The sequence below is a fragment of the Pan troglodytes genome, chromosome 4 (assembly GCF_028858775.2).
Source record: "Pan troglodytes isolate AG18354 chromosome 4, NHGRI_mPanTro3-v2.0_pri, whole genome shotgun sequence".
Classification (NCBI taxonomy): Eukaryota; Metazoa; Chordata; class Mammalia; order Primates; family Hominidae; genus Pan; species Pan troglodytes.
Window position 1 is genome coordinate 153,079,580 of NC_072402.2, and position 22,091 is coordinate 153,101,670.

A 22,091-nucleotide genomic window follows, 5' to 3' on the forward strand; every position below is an offset into this window, starting at 1 on the left:
TGTCTTGCAAGATCTAAGGAGAATAAGGAAAATAAGTAAAAGCTCAGAAAAGAAACATTACCTCTCCAATATGAGAAACAATTTTTTACCCTTTCATTTGATGAAAAGTGGAGGGCACTGATGAACTCCCCAATCTGTAGCCTCTCCCTGAGTCATGCCTGCAGGCTCATAAGTAATTTAGGATGTTGAACCTATTCAACTGAGATTTTCGGCATCAAGTATAAATCTGCCCTTCTCTTCAGCTGCCTGTTGCTTTCTGAGGACAGACAACCTTAAGGCCCATTACCAAGGGAGGAATGGGTTCCCTGGGCAGTGGTGTGATGGTCTGTAATCAGGTGTAATTTCGGTAGAACATTGCATTCTGCCTAAGTAATACATGAATTCAACAGAAATGACTCACTCTTGCCCCTTCAAGGAAGATCCTTTTCATTCAAAGAAAAGGGCCTCCGAGTGACTTTAATCAAAAGGCTGATAAACAGAGAGAAGTCCTAGATAGCAGAATGCCCTTTCACTTGTGTCTCTGAGACAAAGGAGGAAAGCCACTGAAAATAGGTCTATGGTGTTTACAAAAGTGAGACTGACAATGGCAGAGCAGGCAGGGCTTGAATTGTTTCTGACTGCGGGTACTGAAATGGTCTAGAGGTCATGAAAGAAAATACATTGCACTTGGAAAGTGTAGAGCTCCACTTTAGCTTGCAAACACAGATGGTGACTCTAACCTTGGCTTCCTTAATCAGTCTCTATGTCTCATTGACTCGTCCGTGGAAAACAGCTACCTTGGACTTAGCTAACAACTGTTTTTTTTTTTTCTTATGGAAAAATAAGTGCTGTTCTACCATTTAAACCCCTTAAAGGTCTCCCTGATGCCCTTTGAATAAGGATAAAATTCTTTGCTGTGGCTTGCAGGCAATAGCTCAGGAACTGCACCTATCTGTTGTGTGTCTTCAGCTTCATCTCTCACCAATCTTCCCCTCCATTCTATACTTCAGCTGGAATAAAATTCAGTCAGTTTTACCACTATATCATGTTCTCTCTCATCCCTGAACCTTTGAATATCCTATTCTCTCTACCTAGCACACACTTCTGCCTCTCCACATGGGTAACTATTACTCATACTTTGGCTTGCATTTAAATGTTCTCTCCCAGATCCCACCTATGACAGGTAGGCCCATCAGAAGCACCCTTTACTGCCCCTATCCAGTACCTGACCCTCTTATGGTTATGACTTGCTTAATAGTCTCTCTTCCATATAGGTTGGGAGCTCCATAAGGCGAGAACCATTCTTAGTTTATCATTTATCTCCATTTTCTCATACAGTGCCTGATACCTGAAGGGAACTTCGTAATTGATTTTTGGATTGATAATCAAAAGAAGAAAAGCAAGAAGGTATTATTCTCTGGTGTTAAAAGTGTCTCCTCATAAATGCAAGCCCTACTCAAACATACTATTAGGTTGGTGCAAAAGTAATTGCAGTTTCTGCATTTTTTTTAATTGCAAAAACCACAATTACTTTTGCACCACCTAATAACTTTAGACATTAACAATCACAGCATGGCCCTGCAATCCCCAGCCATGGAAGTGCATTAGAATCATCTGTAGAACCTTTTCAAGATACCAATCTTTGAACATATTGACTGAGTCAGTGCTGTTCAATAAATGTTTGATGAATTAATATATAAACAAGAATTGAGAAAAGATAAATTTTTCTCCTTCAGAAAATCACCTTTAGCCTCCTCACTGCTTATTACTTTGATAACAAATGGAAAAATAACTAAAATATGAAACAAAACGTCCAGGCTTTGAAAACAACTGCATGATCATAGGCAATAACTTAACTTTTTTGAACCTCAGTTTCTTTATCAGTCAAGGGAAACTGGTGAACCCTGCCTGTCTAACTCAAGATAAATGAGAATGAGTATGCAAAAATGCTTTCATAAGCTCTAAAGCACAGTAGAAAGCCAGCCATTTTATTATGTCAAAACCCAAACTTAGGATCAGAAATTAATGTCCTTCATTTTCTCCATATCAGCCCAGTAAAGAGTCAGAGAAAAGTGTGGACGTGAATATGACTAGAGAGAAACAGATCAAATATTATTTGGTAAAACAGATGCTTAAAATTCCATTTAGAATACATAATGTTCTGAGAGGTTCTTGTCCTAGATTTCTCTATCATCTGATATTTGTTTTACCCAGGATTCTATAGCAGAGATCAGTAAACTAATTCTGCGAAGGGTCAAGATAATAAACATTTTTTACTTTGTGGACCATACTCATATGATCTCTGTGGTAGGAAGGCAGCCATAGACAGTATACACATGAATAAATGTGGCTGTGTTCCAATAAAACTTTATTTACAAAAACAGGCAGTGAAGTAGATTATTCCTATCAGAATTTGCTGATGCCTATTCTATAGTGATCCTAAAGGATGCTGTCTCTGTTGCAGGCTGGGTTTCCTGAAAAGCAGAGGCTGACAAGACAGTATGCAAAAGATTAAGTAAGATGGTTCCTTGGGGTCAACACCTGTGGAAGGGAAGGAAAGGAAGCAGGATTGTTTAAAGCAAGAAATTTGGGCTGTGATGCAGTCCCAGTAAAATTCGCAGTTGACCCCACAGGAAGTTCTGGTGCTGGCATGATTCTTCAGAGTTGTACAGGTTGGAGGTAGAGGGCCAAGGTTTTATACCCCATATGAACTAGTTATTGGATGACCCTCATCCCCAAGAAGTGGACATAACCTTGGACAAGATGGATCTCTTCAATTCCTGGAGGGGTTGACAGCTGAGAGCTTTGCACCAGCAGCACTCCCACTAGCTGGACGTGCATGCCCTTCCAATGCATAATATTACCTATGATACTCTCCTGTGGGATTTATCTCTTTGCATCATCAATGCAAAATACTTATTTTAAGAGTTTCTAACATCACTGCATTTAGCTTTAGAAAATTGTACCATCACTGTCATATTTCTCAACTGTCTCTTCAAGGACATGGGGGTCATATCATTCTGGGTCTTTTCTTTCTTGGGTTCCATTAGAAATGCAGAAATCTCTGGTTGACAAGAATGGCCACATGGCTAGCAAAGAGGTCATACCAAAAGTTTCTTTAAGGCATTACTTAATGTTCATGCAAAGAGGGCAAAGTTTTGGAGACCATGTTACATTTGTGTAAGCTCCATTAGTAACAAGCCTGGCTCCTGAATGCTACTTCAGGGATAGATAACGTGAAAAATCTTGGGAAAGGAATAGCATTGCAGAAAGTCCTCCAATATTAAAAACTTAAGAAATGTGCTTTAGGCCTTGGATTTAGTACCTTCACTGGTGTCCAAGTGTTTATATTATAAAGAGGATTGAAGTACACTAAATTGTGAGCCAGGCTAGATTACTTCTAGGATGTCTTCTAACTCAAGGTCTGAGATTCTAAGAGACTCCACAGGGTCTTCAACATTTTCCAGATTTTAGCTTTGCTAATTGCATATGCTCTCAAGAATTACATTTCAGCTGAAATTCACTGAGTTAGTGCACTCCCATCACAACCAAAATGCATTCTGAGTGGTTTTACAGCAACAGCTTGTGGCTGACAGGCAATGGAAAAAGATACAGGATAATCTATGGCCTCCAAGGAATCAGTCCAGGAGTAAAGACAGCCTCAGGGCTTTCAAGGTGGTTCTTATCAGCATAGCACTAGAGCACCTGCATTTTCTCGTGGACAGAAGAATCAGGGAGCTGGCTTTGCACAGTGTTGGATTTGAGATTTCCCTTCTGCACTTCATTTTCCCGATGGCAAAATAAGAGGGAGGCCCCAAATGAACTTTAAGCTTCCTCTCAGCCTTAACACTCCATGACTAAAACATAAACTTGGTCCAGTAACTTGTCTTCCATCTGTGCCCCCGTAAAAATTAAACCAAAGAGAAGCTATTAAAGGAATGCCTGAGCAAAAATGTAATTTGTCTTTGGATAGACATAAAGTTACTGTTAAGAAAATAATTTCCAGTGGCATCCAGGGTGGCTCTTCACTAGAGAGCCAGGCTTGTGTTTTAATAAGGCTTTGAGCCAGATACAGAGAGGAGAGAAACTATTCTTCATGAATCCAGGCTGTGGCATTCTTCACAAAGACCTTGAAGAACGCAGACCCCAAGCTCTCGGGATGCTTTATCATTTTATCTAGAATTAAATTAATAAACTTGGTAAAGTCTGTGCTCTATAGAAAGTCTGTGTTAGCACACATAATGAAAACGGAAGCAAAACTGTTCATAAATAGATTATGAAGCCAGAAAATCTGTAGTGGTCAAAGAGAAACAATTGTTTGAAGTTACTTAAGCCCAGCCAAAAGTCTGTTGCTAGCCACTCTCTGGAAATGCAATACCTCTTCCATCTCCTCCAGCCTCCCACCTATCACAGTGCAGTTGCATCTTTCTGTTGGTCTAGGGTTTCTAATTGAGCATTACTCAGTTTGCATTTCTATCATGGAGACGCAGAGATGTCTGTAGGTTATCAGAAGAAATAACCCTTGATAGACTGTGTAGGTGAACTCCCTTTCCCTACATAGGGTCCAGGAAGAAATTACCTATAATTTGTAACAGTGCAGCCTGGGATCACCTGAATCATCTCCTCACATGTGAAAATAAAAATCAACTGAGAAATTAGAATATGTTGAGAAAGAAAAGCAAAGAGAAGGGGGAGGAAAAAAGTATCAGAATACAGCCAAGATGCACGTTATCGTCATCTGTTTGTTTTAATTGAATGGTTTGTGTCTTCAGGCAATCTCATTATTCTCCCCAAAGCAGAAGTGCTGAATGAAGACACAAACTTCATTAACCTTTGAATGCTGAAATCAATAATCTGCAATAAATCTAAGCTAATTTGTTGCCAATAAATTTCACAAAATGCAGTGTTTTATAGCTGGGGACTTCCGAGGATGGGGTAAAAGCATCCACATCTGTATCAAGATGGTATCTGGGGTTTGCCTTGTTGGGTTTTAGGATCCTCTGAACAGGAAACAGGTTAATTACATATACATAGAACATGATTTTCCAGTAGGGTTAATAATCTGTTTTTTTAGTTGTGAACACAATGGGACCTTTTCTTGTCCCATGACTCTTTCTAATAAATGACGCGAATAAAGAGAAACAAACAGCTGTCTGAAAGTTCCTTCTCTTTCTTTCTGCTCTGAAAAGCAGGGATGTAGCCCCCCTCAGAAGAACTGGGAAGGGATTCCTTGAGCCTCAAAACAGAGTCTGGCTTCACTCACATAGTGACTAGCACATAGTAGGTACCCAAAAATATTGGTTGAGATAATAATAAAATGATGACCCTGACCTTTGAGAGTCAACATTTGCTTGCTAAAGATATATGTATATGTAGGTGTGTATATGCATACATGTATTTATATGTACATATGTGTTTATATACAGGTATGTCTATGTACCTATATATTACATACACACACACACACACACACACGTCTGAGTTAGAGAGTAGGATACATGCTTGTTTATCTTGGATAAGAAAAGAATGAGACAATGAAGTATTTGGCAGTTACAGGGAAGAGACTGGGAATCAGGGTAACAGGAAGCAGGAAGAACTCTAAGCCTGCACTGCAGTGGAAACTCCATGAGAGCAGCACTTTGTCGTGGACACCAAGTCCCCAGTGCCTCACACAGTGCCTACGACAAAGGAGGTGCTCAGCAAGTGCTTCATGGCCAAGGCGAAGGAAGGTAAGTGGATGAGGAAATTGTTACAAGAAATAGGAGAAACAGGAGAGCAGTTATAAGTTTTCTGTAAATGGTATCCATAGAGAGCAGAGAATATCTGTAGAAGTAAAACAACAGGACCACTCATGTGAACATGTAACAAGCCACCTATTCCAATGGCTTTCTCCCTCCTTGGGCATGAGCCTCTCCTTAGCCAGGAGAAGAGTTCTGTGTTCTAAGGCAGTGCATCAAAAACCATAGTGTCCAATTGTGAAAGAGCAGGTCCCTATCATCCTGTCTTATCTCACTGATGTCTCCTCTCCTAGGTCAAATGAAATCACTTTATGGATCTCAAAACACCAGTGAGCCCTCTCACCACCAGACCCCATACTGAAGTGCTCCTGAGAGGAGAAGCCACCCATGGCTGCTGAGCATCTGGCATCAAAAGGAGGGCTAACGATGCCCTCTAACGCAAAGTAGCTCCTGGTTCAGTAGCAGTCATTTAACAGATGCTGCTTCCCCTGTTGGTTTTGCCCCCAGCCCACTAGAAGTCTCATGAACTGTTACTTAATGAGCTAAAACCCACTCCCTAGGTAAGGGAAGCAGAAAAGATAGATGTTGTTGCACCAGTTTCAGATCTCCAGCGAATGGCGTACCACTGCTCAGATTGACATATTTAATGAAGGACTTTTAAAGCAGTGTTTGCCAAACTGTCATCTCCAGGCTACCTGCACTGGCATCACCTGGATGGCAGCTAAGAATTCAAATTCCCAGGCCCCACTACCAGAGATTTGTGTAAGAAAAGGTCCCAGACAGGGCCAAGGAATCTACATTAACAAGCGTCCTAAAAAATCACAAGCACACTAAAGTTTAAGAACCCTGATTCCAAAATAAATTTATTTCCTTTCTGCTCCCTGAGAGTTTCAAAACATCAGGTCTTTACTCACATTGGAAAGTAGGGTATTCCCTGAAAAGCACAGTCAAAATAAAGCACTGAATCAATATGTATTTGGTGAGTATCTGCTGTGTGACAGGCAGTATAGCATGGAGGGGAGGGAGGTCCTCTGGAATGAGGCTGCGGGAGTTCGAACCCCCATTCTGCCACTTAACAGTGTGAAAAATTTGGCAAATTAATTAACCTCTTCACATATTAGTTTCCTATTTGTAAAATGAAGATGATAACCACAGCACCTGTCTTATGGGGTTGTTAATAAGTTAAACACATGGAGTGTTCAGATCACAGCCTGGCCCAAGATAGGTGCCTAACTAATACAATAACTAAGTGTTTACTGTTATTATTACTATGGGAACTGGGATTAAAAAAGTTATCCCTGCCCTCATGGCACTTAAAATAAAAGGAAAGGCAGGCATGAGCCACAATCTGTAAAGAAGGAATTAACTAAATACGAGAGTGAGAGTGCTTGGAAGGAGAATGACCAGTTGTTATTAGGTTGTATGAAAACATGGTTCTAACAAGGATCTGTCAGGACAGAGTGATCCAGGATGGCAGGAATCACTTGGCAAAAGCCATAGAGTAGCAAGAACCTGGTGCAGGAGTCTCAAGATCGAGATTCTAGCCCCATCCCTGCCTCCAAACTAAACTATGGTATGCCAAGGCAGGTCCTTCTCCTCTCTGAACTTCAGTTGCCCCACATGAAAAATAAGAGGCTTAGCTGAGATGATCTCAGGTCCTTTCAGCTGTGATATAGCAGCAGGAGAGAGAACAGGTAAGCTTTGTCCCTGGTGCCCCAGAGCCCATGCTGTGAGGACCAGAGGGAAGGCAGAGGACACGCAGGGGGAAGGAGACAGGAGTACCCAGGGTCAAAAACATCCTTCCTCTTGCCGAAGTTCTCTTGAGCCAAATTTTATATATTTATATATATATATATATATATATATATACACACACACACACACACGTATATATATACACGTATTATATATACATATATGTATAATACGTGTGTATATATATATGTATATATATTTGGCTCAAGAGTATGTGTATGTATACACGTATATACATATATATACACGTGTATATATATACGTGTGTGTGTATATATATACGTGTGTGTGTATATATATACGTGTGTGTATATATATATATATGTTTAATTTTTTCTCAGAAATTGTATTTTCTAAAATAATACCAGGCTTATTATCTGAGTCTGTAGAAATAGAAACACATGTTTTCATGTTGCCACATGTAATAGAAAATTAGTGGTGAAACAAAGGGAAAGGAGAGAGGAAGGGAAAGGAGGTCCAAAGACAGAAGAGAGAGAGAGAAAGGGTGGAGAAGAGCTGAAAAAGAGGAAGAGGAGAAGAGCTAAAAAAGAGGAAGAGGACAAGAGAGGAGGTGAAAACTAGGAGACACATCAGCTACAAGTTTGGGGAATGTCCTTAGAAAGCAGGATTTGCAATACAATAGCTTGCCCACTCCTGTTCTGTCTCTTTCCCCCCTCCATCCACCTCTCAGACTCTATTCTAACTATATTACAGGACCTTTCAGTTGCTTCATCTCTCCTCATGTATTTCTCTGAGTAGCAATAATAGATGAATGACAAGAACTACCAACCTACTTCCAAGGTAAAGATTGGAAACTGCCTTTCTGTAAGTGAGAAAAATTTTTAGATTAACCTGTCCGCCTATATGAACTCTTATGTTCCTGTTATAAACATTACCTGGAGCTGGAAAGAGAAAACAAAGAGTAGAAAGATGGGGTGCTAAGAGCCTGCTCATTTTGTAGATGGCGAGATGGAGGTGCAGAAAAGAGCTGCCACCTGTAAAGAATTACAGAGCGAGGAGGTGCCAGGGCTGAGAGCGGCACACAAGTCACCCATTGCCTAGTCCTAATGAGACACATTCACAAGGACAAGAAAAAGCATTTCGCATTTCAACAGTTACATACATACAGCAATATGCGTTAGTGAAATTAGCATATCACATCCATGACTTGAGGGACATTATTGCTTAGGGCAAGGCTTAATTATGTATCTGTGTTTAAAATGTGAGTCAGTTTAAGGAACAATATTAGGTAAATAATGCAACCGTTGATACTTGTGTTACTGATGACTCCTGGCCGGATCTTAAATTACTGAGAGAGACTATGTGTCTGGCCCTTCAGTAAGAAAAAAAGAAATCCATCCAGCTTGCAAACCTCCTGAACCCCCTCTGAAAAGTCAAACAGCTCACCTTGTGGCACCTCCTCCCCTCCCGGAATAAGCCAGGGAAATGAGAGTTGGGTATTCAAAGGAGTCAGACAAGCATAATATCATATATACACTCAACATCCATCTCCTGTATGAAACCTCATTGTTCCTCTGTAACAAAAAGTAAATATTTACCATGAGCCAGGAGAGGTAGTGAATGATCAGCCTCTGGGCCATCAATCACCATGAGCCATGCTCCAATTTTAATAACCCTCGTAAGAGAGGGCAGGCAAGGATGGCAAAGACTGTCCAGGAGATAAGAGTTTGTCAGAGGAGTCAAATCGCTCAGAGTGGAAGAATATGAGGTGAATTGTTCAAGCGTGCAGATTGTGAAGGTCCCTAAAGATGGGTTTATAAAGTTGAGGCAGCAGGACAGAGTGGTTAGGAGCACAGCCTCTGCAGCTAGACTACCTGCTCCTCCACTTATCAGCTGAGGGAGCCTGGACAGACAATTTCCCGGGGGCCTTTACTACATCTGTGCAGTGGGGATAATAAGAGGATCCACTTCATAGGGTTGCTGTGTGGACAAAATGAGTTCCTGCAGGCAAAATGCTTATAACAGCAGGAGCCTAGGAAGTGTTCAGCAAATATCTCTAGGGTGTCAGGAGGTAGAAGCCTTTCTTGGCTGTAAGAAGATGGCCAGGAAGGTGGTACTCAATCTCTGTTAGCCATGGTGCACTCAGCAGTCCAGGAGTTCAATTGAGCTGATTTAGAATTTATGTAATTGTTCAAGCTCATGTGGCCAGTAGGTGGTAGAGCCAGGATTTGAACCTAAACAGTCTGTCTCCAGAGTTTATGGGCTCAATCATTGTGCTATGTCACCTCTCTTCAGTGAAGAAGAGATCACAACACATTTGTTGTTGGTTTTTTTTTTTTTTAGTTCTTTTTGCTGCTATTCACTCTTTCCTCTTTCAGATGTAGGAACTGACTAATTCTTCAAGGGAAAGGTAAATTACTCAAGTGAAAATAAAAGCGCCAAACAAAGTTCAGAAAACTTAACGTTCTAGCCCCAAGTGGAATGGCTGGAGGAATTGGGAATGATTAAACCTGGAGTGGGATTTTTTGGGCAGAGGATGAGTCTTTGTGTACTGAGGACAGCTATGGTGAAAAGAACCTAGCCTGTTCTCCATGGCTGTAGAGACCCAACTGCACTGAATGAGAGGTTATCCAGAAAGAAATTCTGGTTCAGTGTTAAGACAGAACATTCCAGAAGATATCACATAGTGGCTGCAGTGAACTGAATGCTTGTGTCTTTCTAAAATTCATATGTTGAAATCCTAACTCCCAATGTGGTGATGCTAGGAAGTGGAGCCTTTGGAAGGCAATTAGGTTGTCAAGGTGGAGCCCTCATTAATGGGATTAGTGCACTTATAAAAGGGACCCCAGAGAGTTCCCTAGCTCTCTTTCCATCATGTGAAGATGCAAGAAGGCAGTCATCTGCAATCTGGAAGATATTCCTCACTAGAATCTGACCATGCTGGCACCATGATTTCTGACATCCAGCCTCCAGAACTGTGAGAAACACATTTCCGTTGTTTATAAGCCACGTGGTTTATGGCATTTGTTATAGCAGCCCAAATAGACTAAAGGCAATGGCTGAGAACTTAAATTCAAGTCAGACAAATTCTACCTCCACCACTTACTATTTGTGTGACCATAGGCAATTATGTAGTCTCTCTGAGCCTCCAGTTCTTCATCGCAAAATAAAGAGAAGGGCTTAGTGGTATGCGTCTCCTAAGACCAATATTATCTTTAAATGAAATAGAGCAAGTAAAAAAGGTTAGCACAGCACTTGGCTTATAATAATCCCACAATGCATGTTGACTATAAAACTGGTGTAGATTATGAGCAAATGGAAACATTTCTCTGAGTAAAGAGGACTCTTTCTTCATATTTTATTCCTCTCTAGATGCTTTTTATGTTTAAAATATTTTTGGAAGATCATTTATCCATCCTTCCATTCATTTAGTGAATAGACGTTTCCTGAGCACTAACTAGTTGTAATGCTCTGAGGGCAGAGCATGAGAATATTGAAACAGTGTGCTTATATTCCAATGAAGGAGGCAGGCATGAAGAAATAATTACCCAATTCATCATTTAACTATAATTATAATATATGCTGTGAAGGATAATTCTAGAGCCACCACCAGAACATTTAACAAAGGGACTGATCTAGCTTTGGCAGGGACATCATGGGGCCCTCCAAGGAAGTAAGTTTTGAGCCAGGTCACCTCAATGCGATGCTGTGATTTGTAGCCAAAGTTCTGTGTGAACCCACAGAAGGCAGTTATTAGGAAGTCTTAGATGACCCAGGAAAGTGTCACATATGATTGGATTTGAGCTAGGTCATGAAGGATAAGGAACATTTCCCTAGGAAGAGAAAGGAAAGAAGAATGTTTGTTGTACAGGACTTTGTAAAGACTTTGAGGAAATCTCAGAACAGGGACTCAGATAATATTAATTTTGTTTTGAGCAGACAGTATTAGCAAAAATTAAATTAAAACCTATTCTTTAAAGATTTTCACTGCAGTGTTATTTATCAAGAAAAATTGGAAATAACTATAAAAATAATTGTCTAACAGTTGTGGAAATTTAAACTAAATTAAGCCCAACAGGACTTTCTACATAATACTACAAATATATTAAATATATTCTTCAAGAGCCTGTGATAACAAGGGAAATCTTATTTAAAATACCAAGGGAAAATAGAGAGATATAAAATTGCAGTTATCATGTGAGCACAACCATATTATTTCAACCTATGAATATTATTCTGAGAAACAGAAAAGGAAGTAAATATAGAAAAATTATATCAGCTTATTTTAAAGTATAGAAAGTTTTTTTCAATTTGTATTTTAAAAATTTTAATTTTTTTTTTTGAGAAAAGGTCTCGCTATGTCGCCCAGGCAGACCCACCCACTGTGCTTCAACACATGCATGGCCAGGAAGGTGCCCATTCCTCCCTGGACCACACCCGTTTAAAGCAGTTTCAGCATCCTTGACACAGTGATGCAGAACCTTTCAGGATTTGCTGGAAGCCACAGCCCAGCCTCTTGATGCAAATTGAATTCAGCCAGTGTGTGAAGAGAAGACCCTTTCCCTTGTGTGGAGTTTGAATCCCGTGTTCCTAGCCTTTGCAAAGCTCTACATTAAGTCTATATCCTGGTCTTGAAGGAGTCCTGACGGGTGCCAGGTGTATTTTTGTGCAATGGGAACCAATAAAACAGGTGTATCATCTTGGGAACTGCCATTGGAGTGAGAGAAAGAGAGGTTTTCTACAGTTGTAGAGTAGATGATAGCACTTGTATTAGGCTGTTCTGGCATTGCTATAAATAAATAACCGAGGCTGGGTAATTTATAAAGAAAAGAGATTTAATTGGCTCATGGTTCTGCAGGTTTTGCAGGAAGCATGGTGCTGGCAGCTGCTTGGCTTCTATGGAACCCTCAGGAAGCTTACAGTTGGTGGAAGGTGAATGGGGAGCAGGTGTATCACAGGATGAAAGCAGGAGCAAGGGAGAGAGAGTGGCTGGGGAAGGGTCACACTTTTAAATGAGCAGATCTTGCAAGAACTCACTATCATGAAGACAGCACCAAGCCATGAGGGATCTGCACCCATAATCCAAACACCTCCTACCAGGCCCCACCTACATTGGGGATTACAATTCAACATGATATTTGGGCAGGGACACATATCTAAACTATATCAGCACTGGAGTTATAAACTGCATCTGCTAGAAAATATTGAGCAATATCAAGTTTTCATCCACTGCTCCAAATGCAGCAAGAGAACTGAGCTTTACCTCAATACTCAAGAAGCTGCAAGACACCGTTGAGCAGAGAACAAAAATTGAAACTGGGGACATGTTCTGAATCAGAGGCTATGTCTACACGTGCAGAGAAGAGTGAGAAATTTATGCCACTGCTTATTATAAAGTGGACGATCCAGTGTGGAACATTCAAATTGCAAGGGTGTTTGAGCTGCCCATTAATCTACAGGGAAGTTTAGACCAAGCCTTTCCATTGCCCAGACTTAGAGAAAGAAGAAGCACTAAGCAATCCAGGTGTCCTGGCCTTCACTAGTCTCATGTGTTTGCTGAGTGAAAAAGCCAAAGAATTCCCCATAAAGAACAGAGTGCAGACCTTTGACCAGCAGGAGTTGGAAATGGTGGATCCTTTGCTGTCCCTTGCTAACCAGCCTGTTACTGACAGTGCCTGCTCTGAACAAGGAAATTTTAAGAAGGATATCACTTTCAAGGCAATTTATAGCATATTTTAAAATGCTATTCAACAGCTGCAGGAAAAAGGACTCGTTTTCCAGAAAGATGGTGGTTTTGATAACCTATGCTGTGTAACCAGAAAAGACAAAGACCTGTATAGGAAAATCCACTGGATAATTCAGAAAGACTACCAGAAACCAAATCACCCGAAGAAGGGCTGCCACTTCCTGCACATCTTGGCCTGCGCTCACCCTGAGCATCTGCCCAGTTCTAGTTAGGGCTATGTTGCAGCAAGTTCTGGAGCTCCTGGAGGACCAGAGTGACCTCATCAGCACAATGGAGCACCACTACTCCTGAGCAGTGGCCTTCTACTCCTGGCCTTCTGAGCAGACACCTGAGCACGTGCATACCAGCCAAGGAGGAGAAAGACAAGGTAGGATTCAACCTCAGGCTCTGATTTTAAACATCATGTGGGGCTTATATGCCTGGAAGCAGTTACCTCCTTATAAACTTATAAAATATGACAAAACACCACCACCACCAAAACTCCTGGGCTCAAGCCATCGTCCTGACTCAGCCTCTGGAGTCTCTGGGACTACCGGTGTGTGCCACAACATCCAGCTTACGTGCTAAGTTTTCTATAAGAAGAATGTATTATTGATTTTGTGGATGGTGGAAATAAATAACTTTTCCTTTCTTTCTTTTTATGGGAAAGCTCTCCTGATCAACTTTACCTAACAGGAAAACATCTACCAATATCATTTCCTCTGCTGAGGCGAAGCTTGACAGGCATCAATTATTCACTCTAACATTTAAAGATTTGTTTAGAATGAAAAAAAAAAAAATCTTTGGCCTGGCGCAGTGGCTCTCGCCTATAATACTAGCACTTTAGGAGGCCGAGGCAGGTGGATCACCAGAGGTCAGGAGTTCAAGACCAGCCTGGCCAACATGGTGAAAACCCGTCTGTACTAAAAATACAAAAAAATTAGCCGGGCATGGTGGCGGGCACCTATAATCCCAGCTACTCAGGAGGCTGAGGTAGGAGAACTGCTAGAACCCTGGGGCGGAGATTGCAAGTGAGCTGAGATCGCACCATTGTACTTCAGCCTGGGCGACAGAGCAAGACTCTATCTGCAAAAGAAAAAAAAAAAAAAAAAGAAAAGAAAATCTTTGAGGGATCATCAGTTAAACCACTCAATCCTGAAATCCTGTATGAGATTAGCTGTACAAGGCTGACCTGACACTAAAGAAGTAGAACACAGAGCAGGCAAGTTTTGACAGAGGAGAAAGAAAGTTCATTTTGGAGAACAGGGGAGACAAAGAATATATGAAATGATTGAGGATAATAAAGCTCCAGGAAAGAAAGAAGATGTCACAGAAAAAAAAAGAGATAAATAAAAAGAAACAGAAAATTATAGGCAATAAAATTCCTTAGTTTGACAAACTTGGATCAGGTTCCCCACTCTACATAAATTCTCCAGCTCTCTAAGCAGGTTTGCCCATTCATGGTTGGTCTGCCTGTCTGTCTCTGTGTCTTCATCTTTGTGTGTAAGTGTGTGTGTGGGTGTGTGCACGTGCCCCCTCTTTGTTTTCTCATATATTGCAGATAATGACTTAATTTTCTTGGCTAACAACTGATTTATAGTCAGAAGTGTTTGGGTGTCTTTGCAATCACAAACTGCTCTGCCAGTCCAGGATAAGGCCAAGCAGGGTACAGTGGTGCCAGTTATCAGGCAAGGCAGGAGGTCGGGCAATTGCTCACCATTCACTCAATTGAATAGTCTAGAACCTGGAGGTCATCTTCCTCTCCTTTTACCCCCTCATGGCTCATTTCCTGTCATTTCAAAGTCCTGCCTACTGATCCTCAATCCCTTTCTCTCTGTCTTTACTACTGCCACCTTAGCTCAGATTATCAGTGGTCCCCTGATGGGACTCCCAGGATCAAATCAATTATCCACATAGAAGCCAAGGTCATATTTCTAAACACAAATCCATCATACCACTTTGTACTCCTGTTTAAAGCTCTTGTGAGGCTCCCATTGGGCTCAGGATAATGGACCCAGCCTGTGGTTCTCAAGGGGCTCCAGGAATTCTTTCTGCATGTTTTCTGCCTCATATCCAAGTCTCCAACCCCACCCTGTATTTATCCAGATGCCGTGGGCATCTTTCTGATCTCTAAACCTATCAAGCCCTTTCATGCCTTTGCATATGCTGTTTCTCTGCCTGGAACCTTCTTCTCTACCCCTTGATTACTCCTCTGAAGAAAATCCTGGCCAGGTGCGGTGGCTTATGCCTGTAATCACAGCACTTTGGGAGGCCGAGGCGGGAGGATTGCTTGAGCCCAGGAGTTCAAGGCCAGCCTGGCCAACATGGTGAAACCCTGTCCCTACAAAAAATACAAAAATTAGCCAGGTGTGGTGGCCCATGACTGTAATCCCAGCTACTCAGGAGGTGGAGGCAGGAGAATCTCTTGAACCCAGGAGGTGGAGGTTGCAGTGAGCTGAGATCACATCACTGCACTACAGCCTGGGTGACAGAGCAAGACTCTGTCACAAAAACAAAACAAAACAAAACAAAACAGCCAGCATGTTGGCGTGTGTTTCAGGAGGCTGAGGTGAGAAGATCGCTTGAACCCAGGAGGTCAAGGCTGCAGTGAGCCAAGATTGCACTGCTGCACTCTAGCCTGGGTGAGAGTGACAGCCTGTCTCAAAAATAAATAAATACATAGGCCAGGCACAGTGCCTCACGCCTGTAATCCCAGCACTTTGGGAGGCTGAGGTGGGTGGATCACCTGAGGTCAGGAGTTTGAGACCAGCCTGGCCAACATGGTGTAACCCCGTCTTTACTAAAAATACAAAAAATTTAGCCAGGTGCAGTGGCGCATGCCTGTAGACCCAGCTACTTAGGAGGCTGAGGCAGGAGAATCGCTTGAACTTGGGAGGTGGAGGTTGCAGTAAGCTGGGATTGTATCACTGGATTGCACTCCATACTGGGTGACAAAGCAAGACTCTGTCTCGAAAAAAATAAAATAAAATAAAGTAAAATAAATACAATAAAAATAATTAAATACCTATTAAATACCTAACTCAACTCACCATGGTGAACCTCCCAAGTTTGTTCTTAAGACTTCCTACTCCTACCAATGTGCCCACTATTTGAGGATGTGAACATTTGGGTATTTGGGTTCACTTCTGGTGAACAAATAGCATTTTGCACCCTGTTCTCACCCTTTTTTTTTTTTTTTTTTTGATGGAGTCTCACTCTGTTGCCCAGGCTGGAGTGCAGTGGCTCCATCTTGGCTCACTACAAGCTCCGTCCACCGGGTTCATGCCATTATCCTGCCTCAGCCTCCCAACTAGCTGGGACTAAGGGTTCCTGCCACCACGCCTGGCTAATTTTTTGCACCTTTAGTAGAGACGGGGTTTTACCGCGTTAGCCAGGATGGTCTCGATCTCCTGACCTCGTGATCCACTACAGGCATGAGCCACCGCGCCTGGCTCACCTTTCTAATCCATGTTGTTCTTGCTCCTGTGGAAATTAGTCCCAGCTACAAAGGAGGCTTAGGTAGGAGAATCATCTGAGCCCAGGGGAGGTAGAGGCTGCAGAGAGCTGTGATCATGCCACTGCTCTGTAGCTTGGGCAACAGAGTAAGATCCTGTCTCAAAACAGAAACAAAAGAAAGAAAAGAAAATCTTTCTCTGACCTTAGAGGCCAGGTTAGACTTTGTTAACATACGCTCCCATAGTATCACTCTTGACGGCAAATGCTTGTTTAATTGTCTGTTGTCTCCCCAATAGCCCATAAGTTGGATGATTTGTCTGTTGATGTGTCTTTAATGCCTAGAAAAATGCTAGGAAGGCACTAAAGAACCATGTGCTGGTTGAATGAATGAATGAAGGAAGAAACAAATAAAAATGACTGGATTCTACAGGATAAGAAGAGGAAAAAGCACACCTACCACCATGCTACTGAATCCTTGGTGAGACTGACAAGGACATTCCCTCCTGCTTCCTGGTATAGTTGTCGTCTGGCTTCTCGTTAATGGCTGTCCTTCATTTCCCTAGTTTCTTAACTCATCACCTCTGCTTTCAACTTAGAGACCCTGTGATCAAGCTTGATGTTTTTTGGAGCAGTTCATCATTTCAGAAAATTGCCACAGTTGAATCCCACTCAGTTCTCATCTTTATCCTCCACCCCCTACTTATTAGAGAATTTACCGGATGAATTGTACTACATTAATGGACTGAAATATTTTATTTTACTGCTAGGAAATTAGACTTCCAGGCCTGAGCACAAATGCTTTATCAGAAAAACAGTATCTTAGGAGGACTTTTATTTATTTTTTTTAGTTAAGGGACTATCAAAGCATTTTCTACGCAAAAACTCCACTGGAGGATAGGGTTGGAAAATGGCAGATAGGAGGCAGGACTAATTTGCAGCTCCCACTCGGATGAACAGAGGAGCATGTGGAGACCCACACTGTGAACTTTTGCTCCAAGAACTACCACAGGAACATACCAGGAAAGCCAAGAGAATCACAGGCCCTTTGAAGGAGGTAGATTGCCGTTGCAGACTCCATGGGACAATAGAGGAACTGTGAGTTGGCTTGCTTTCTCAGCTAGGAGGCTTGTAGCCTGAGGCAAGTTCTCAGCTCTGCTCACCAGCTGCCTGGAAATAAACTCAGTGCTATTGCAGGGGCATGGTGGGAGTGAGACCAGCCTTTGGAGCTGGTGGCTGCGTGGGAGCTGGGTGAGGCCTATGGCTGCCAGCTTTCCCCCACTTCACCAGTGACCTGTGTGATACAGCAGAGGCAGCCATAATCCTCTTGGGAACATAACTCCATTGGCCTGAAAACCACAGCTCCATCCCCCACAGCAGCTGCAGCAGGCCCCGCCCAAGGAGAATCTGAGCTCAGACATGCCTAACCCTGTCCTCACCTGGTGGTCTTTCTCTACCCACCCTGGTAGCATAAGACAAATGACACAGTCCTTTGGCAGCTCTATGGCTCTGCCCACTGCCTGGCCCTAGGGCAAGCTTGAATCCTCCCTACACAATGGCAGTGGATGCGTTCTTGAAAGCACCACCTCCTGGCTGGAGGCCAATAAACACAAACCCAGGGCACATAACAAAAATATGACTAAGGACTCTCACAGAGTCCACTTCACTCCCCTGCTGCCTCCACCGGAGTAGGTGCTGGTATCTATGGCTAAGAGATCTGAAGATGGATCACATCACAGGATTCTTTGCAGACACTCCCCATTACCAGCCTGGAGTCTGGTAGCTCTGCTGGGTGGCTAGATCCGGAAGAAAAATAACAACCACTGCAGTTCAGTTTTCAGGAAGCCCTATCCCTAGGGGAAGGGGGAGAGCATCACATCAAGGGAGCACCTCATGGGACAAAAGAATCTGAACAGCAGCCCTTGAGCCCCAGATCTTTCCTCTCACATCGTCTAATCAAATGAGAAGGAACCAGGAAAACAATTCTGGTAATATGACAAAACAAAGTTATTTAATACCCCCAAAAGATCACACTAGCTCACCAGCAGTGGATCAAAACCAAGACAAAATCTCTGAATTGCCAGAAAAAGAATTCAGAAGGTCAAATATTAAGCCAATCAAGGAAGCCCCAGAGAAAGGTGAAGTCCAACTCAAAGAAATAAAAAAAAAATAGATACAAGATATTAATGGGAAATCTCCAGTGAAATAGACAGCAAAAGTAAAAAACAATCACTTCTGGACATGAAGGACACACTTAGAGAATTGCAAAATGCACTGGAAACTCTCAGCAATAGAATCAAACAAGTAGAAGAAAGAACTTCAGAGCTCAAGGACAAGACTTTCAAATTAACCCAGTCTGACAAAGACAAAAAAAATTTTAAAAATGAAAGCCTCCAAGAAGTTTGGCATTATGTTAAAACAACTAAACCTGAGAATAATTGGTGTTCCTGAGGAAGAAGAGCAGTCTAAAAGTTTGGAAAACATATTTGAGAGAATAATTGAGGAAAACTTCCCCAACCTTGGTAGAGATCTAGACATCCAAATACAAGAAGCTCAAAGAACACCTGGGAAATTCATCACGAAAAGATAATCACTTAGGCACATCAGGTTATCTAAAGTCAAGACAAAGGAAAAATCTTATGAGCTGTAAAGCAAAAGCATCAGGTAACCTATAAAGGAAAACCAGGCAGACTAATAGGAAATTTCTCAGCAGAAACCCTACAAGGTAGAAGGAATTGGGGTCCTATCTTTAGCCTCCTTAAACAAAACAATTATCAGCCACAAATTTTGTATCTGGCAAAACTAAGCTTCATAAATGAAGGAAAGAAGGTCTTTTTCAGACAAACAAATACTGAGAGAATTTGCCACTACTAAGCCAGCACTATGAAAACTGCTGAAAGGCGCTCTAAATCTTGAAACAAATCCTCAAAATACAATAAAATAGAACCTCCTTAAAGCATAAATCTCACAGGACCTATAACACAACAACAAAAGCAAGAGATTGAGGCAACAAATAACACAATGAATAGTACCTCACATCTCAATACTAATGTTGGTTGTAAATGGCCTAACAGCTCCACTTAAAAGATACAGAATGGCAGAATGGATAATTCACCAACCAAGTATCTGTTGTCTTCTAGAAACTCACCTGACACATAAGGACCCACATAAACTATGGTAAAGGGGTAGAAAAAGATACTCCATGCAAGTGGACGCCAAAAGTAAGCAAGAGTAGCTATTCTTACATCAGAGAAAACAAACTTTAAAGCAACAGCAGTTAAAAAAGACAAAGAGGGACATTATATAATGATAAAAGGAATAGTCCAAAAGGAAAATATCACAATTCTAAATATATGTGCATCTAACACTGGAGCTCCCAAATTTATAAAACAATTACTACTAGACCTAAGAAATGAGATAGACAGCAACACGATAATAGTGGGGAACTTTAATACTCCACTGACAGCACTGTCGGTCCTCAAGACAGAAAGTCAGCAAAGAAACAAGGGGTTAAAACTTTTCCCTAAAACAAATGGACTTAACAGGTATTTACAGAACATTCTACCCAACAACTGCAGAATATACATTCTGTTTATCAGCACATGGAACATTCTCCAAGATAGACCATATGATAGGCCACAAAACAGGTCTCAACAAATTTAAGAAAATCGAAATTATATCAAGTACCCTCTCAGATCACAGTCAATAAAATTGGCAATTAACTCCATAAGGAACCCTCAAAACCATGCAAATACATGGATATTAAATAACCTCCTCCTGAATGATCATTGGGTCAACAATGAAATCAAGATGGAAATTAAAACATTCTTTGAACTGAACAATAATAGTGACACAACCTATCAAAATCTCTGGGATGCAGCAAAGGCAGTGCCAAGAGGAAAGTTCATAGCCTTAAATGCCTATATCAAAAAATCTGAAAGCACAAATAGACAATCTAAGGTCACACCTCAAGAACTAGAGAAACAAGAACAAACCAAACCCAAATCCAGCAGAAGAAAGGAAATAACCAAGATTAGAGCAGAAGTAAATGAAAGTGAAACAAACAAACAAAAACAATACAAAAGGTAAATGAAACAAAAAACTGGTTCTTTGAAAAGATAAATAAAATTGATTGACCATTAGTGAGATTAACCAAGAAAGGGAGAGAGAAGATCCAAATAAGCTCAGTTAGAAATCAAACAGGAGCGATTACAACTGATACCACAGAAATACGAAAGATCATTCAAGGCTACTATGCACAACTTTATGCACATAAACTAGAAAACCTAGAGGAATTGGATAAGTTCCTGGAAGTACACAACCCTCCTACGTTAAACCAGAAAGAAATAGAAACTCTGAAGAGACCAATAACAAGCAGCAAGATTGAAGTGGTAATCAAAAAGGTACCAACAAAAAAAAAGTCCAGGACCAGATGGATTCACAGCTGAATTCTATGAGACATTCAAAGAAAAATTGGTACCAATCCTAGTGACACTATTCCAAAAGATAGAGAAAGAGGATTGTATGAAGCCAATATCACCCTAATTCCCAAACCAGGAAAGGACATAACAAAAAATAAAGAAAACTACAGAACAATATCACTGATGAACATAGATGCAAAAATCCTCAACAAAATAGTAGCTAACCAAATCCAACAGCATATCAAAAAGATAATCTACCATGATCAAGTGGGTTTCATACCAGGGATGCAGAGATAATTTAATATATGCAAGTCAATAAATGTGATACACCACATAAACAGAAATAAAAACAAAAATTACATGATCATCTCAATAGACACAGAAAAAGCATTTGACAAAATTCAGCATCCCTTTATGATTAAAACCCTCAGCAAAATCAGCATAGAAGTGACACGCCTTAAGGTAATAAAAACCATCTAAGAGAAACCGACAGCCAACGTTATACTGAATGGGGAGAAGTTGAAAGCATTCCCCCTGAGAACTGGAACAAGACAAGAATGCCCACTATCACCACTTCTATTTGACACAGCACTGGAAGTCCTAGCCAGAGGAATCAGACAAGAGAAAGAAATAAAGGGCATCCAAATCAGTAAAGAGGAAGTGAAACTGTCGCTGTTTGCTGATGACATGATTGTATACCTAGAAAACCCTAAAGACTCATCTTAAAAGCTCCTAAAACTGGTAAATAAATTCAGCAAAGTTTTAGAATACAAAATTATTGTACACAAATCAGTTGCCCTGCTATACACTAACAGCAAACAAGCTGAGAATCAAATCAAGAACTCAACCCCATTTACAATAGCTGCAAAAAAAAAAAAAAAAAAAAAAGGAGTACATTTAAGCAAGGAGGTGAAAGATCTCTACAAGGAAAGCTACAAAACACTGCTGAAAGAAATCATAGACCACACAAACAAATGGAAACACATCCTATGTTCATGAATGGGTAGAATCAATACTGTGAAAATGACCATACTACCAAAAGCAATATACAAGTTCAAT

The 22,091-nt window shown here is 41.2% G+C and overlaps 1 pseudogene; it reads left to right on the forward strand.

Annotated features, from left to right (window-relative positions):
* The first annotated feature begins 5,604 nt into the window (after nt 1-5,604).
* LOC100611809 (CST complex subunit STN1-like) lies at nt 5,605-13,830 on the forward strand (annotated as a pseudogene).
* Nucleotides 13,831-22,091: the final 8,261 nt, after the last annotated feature.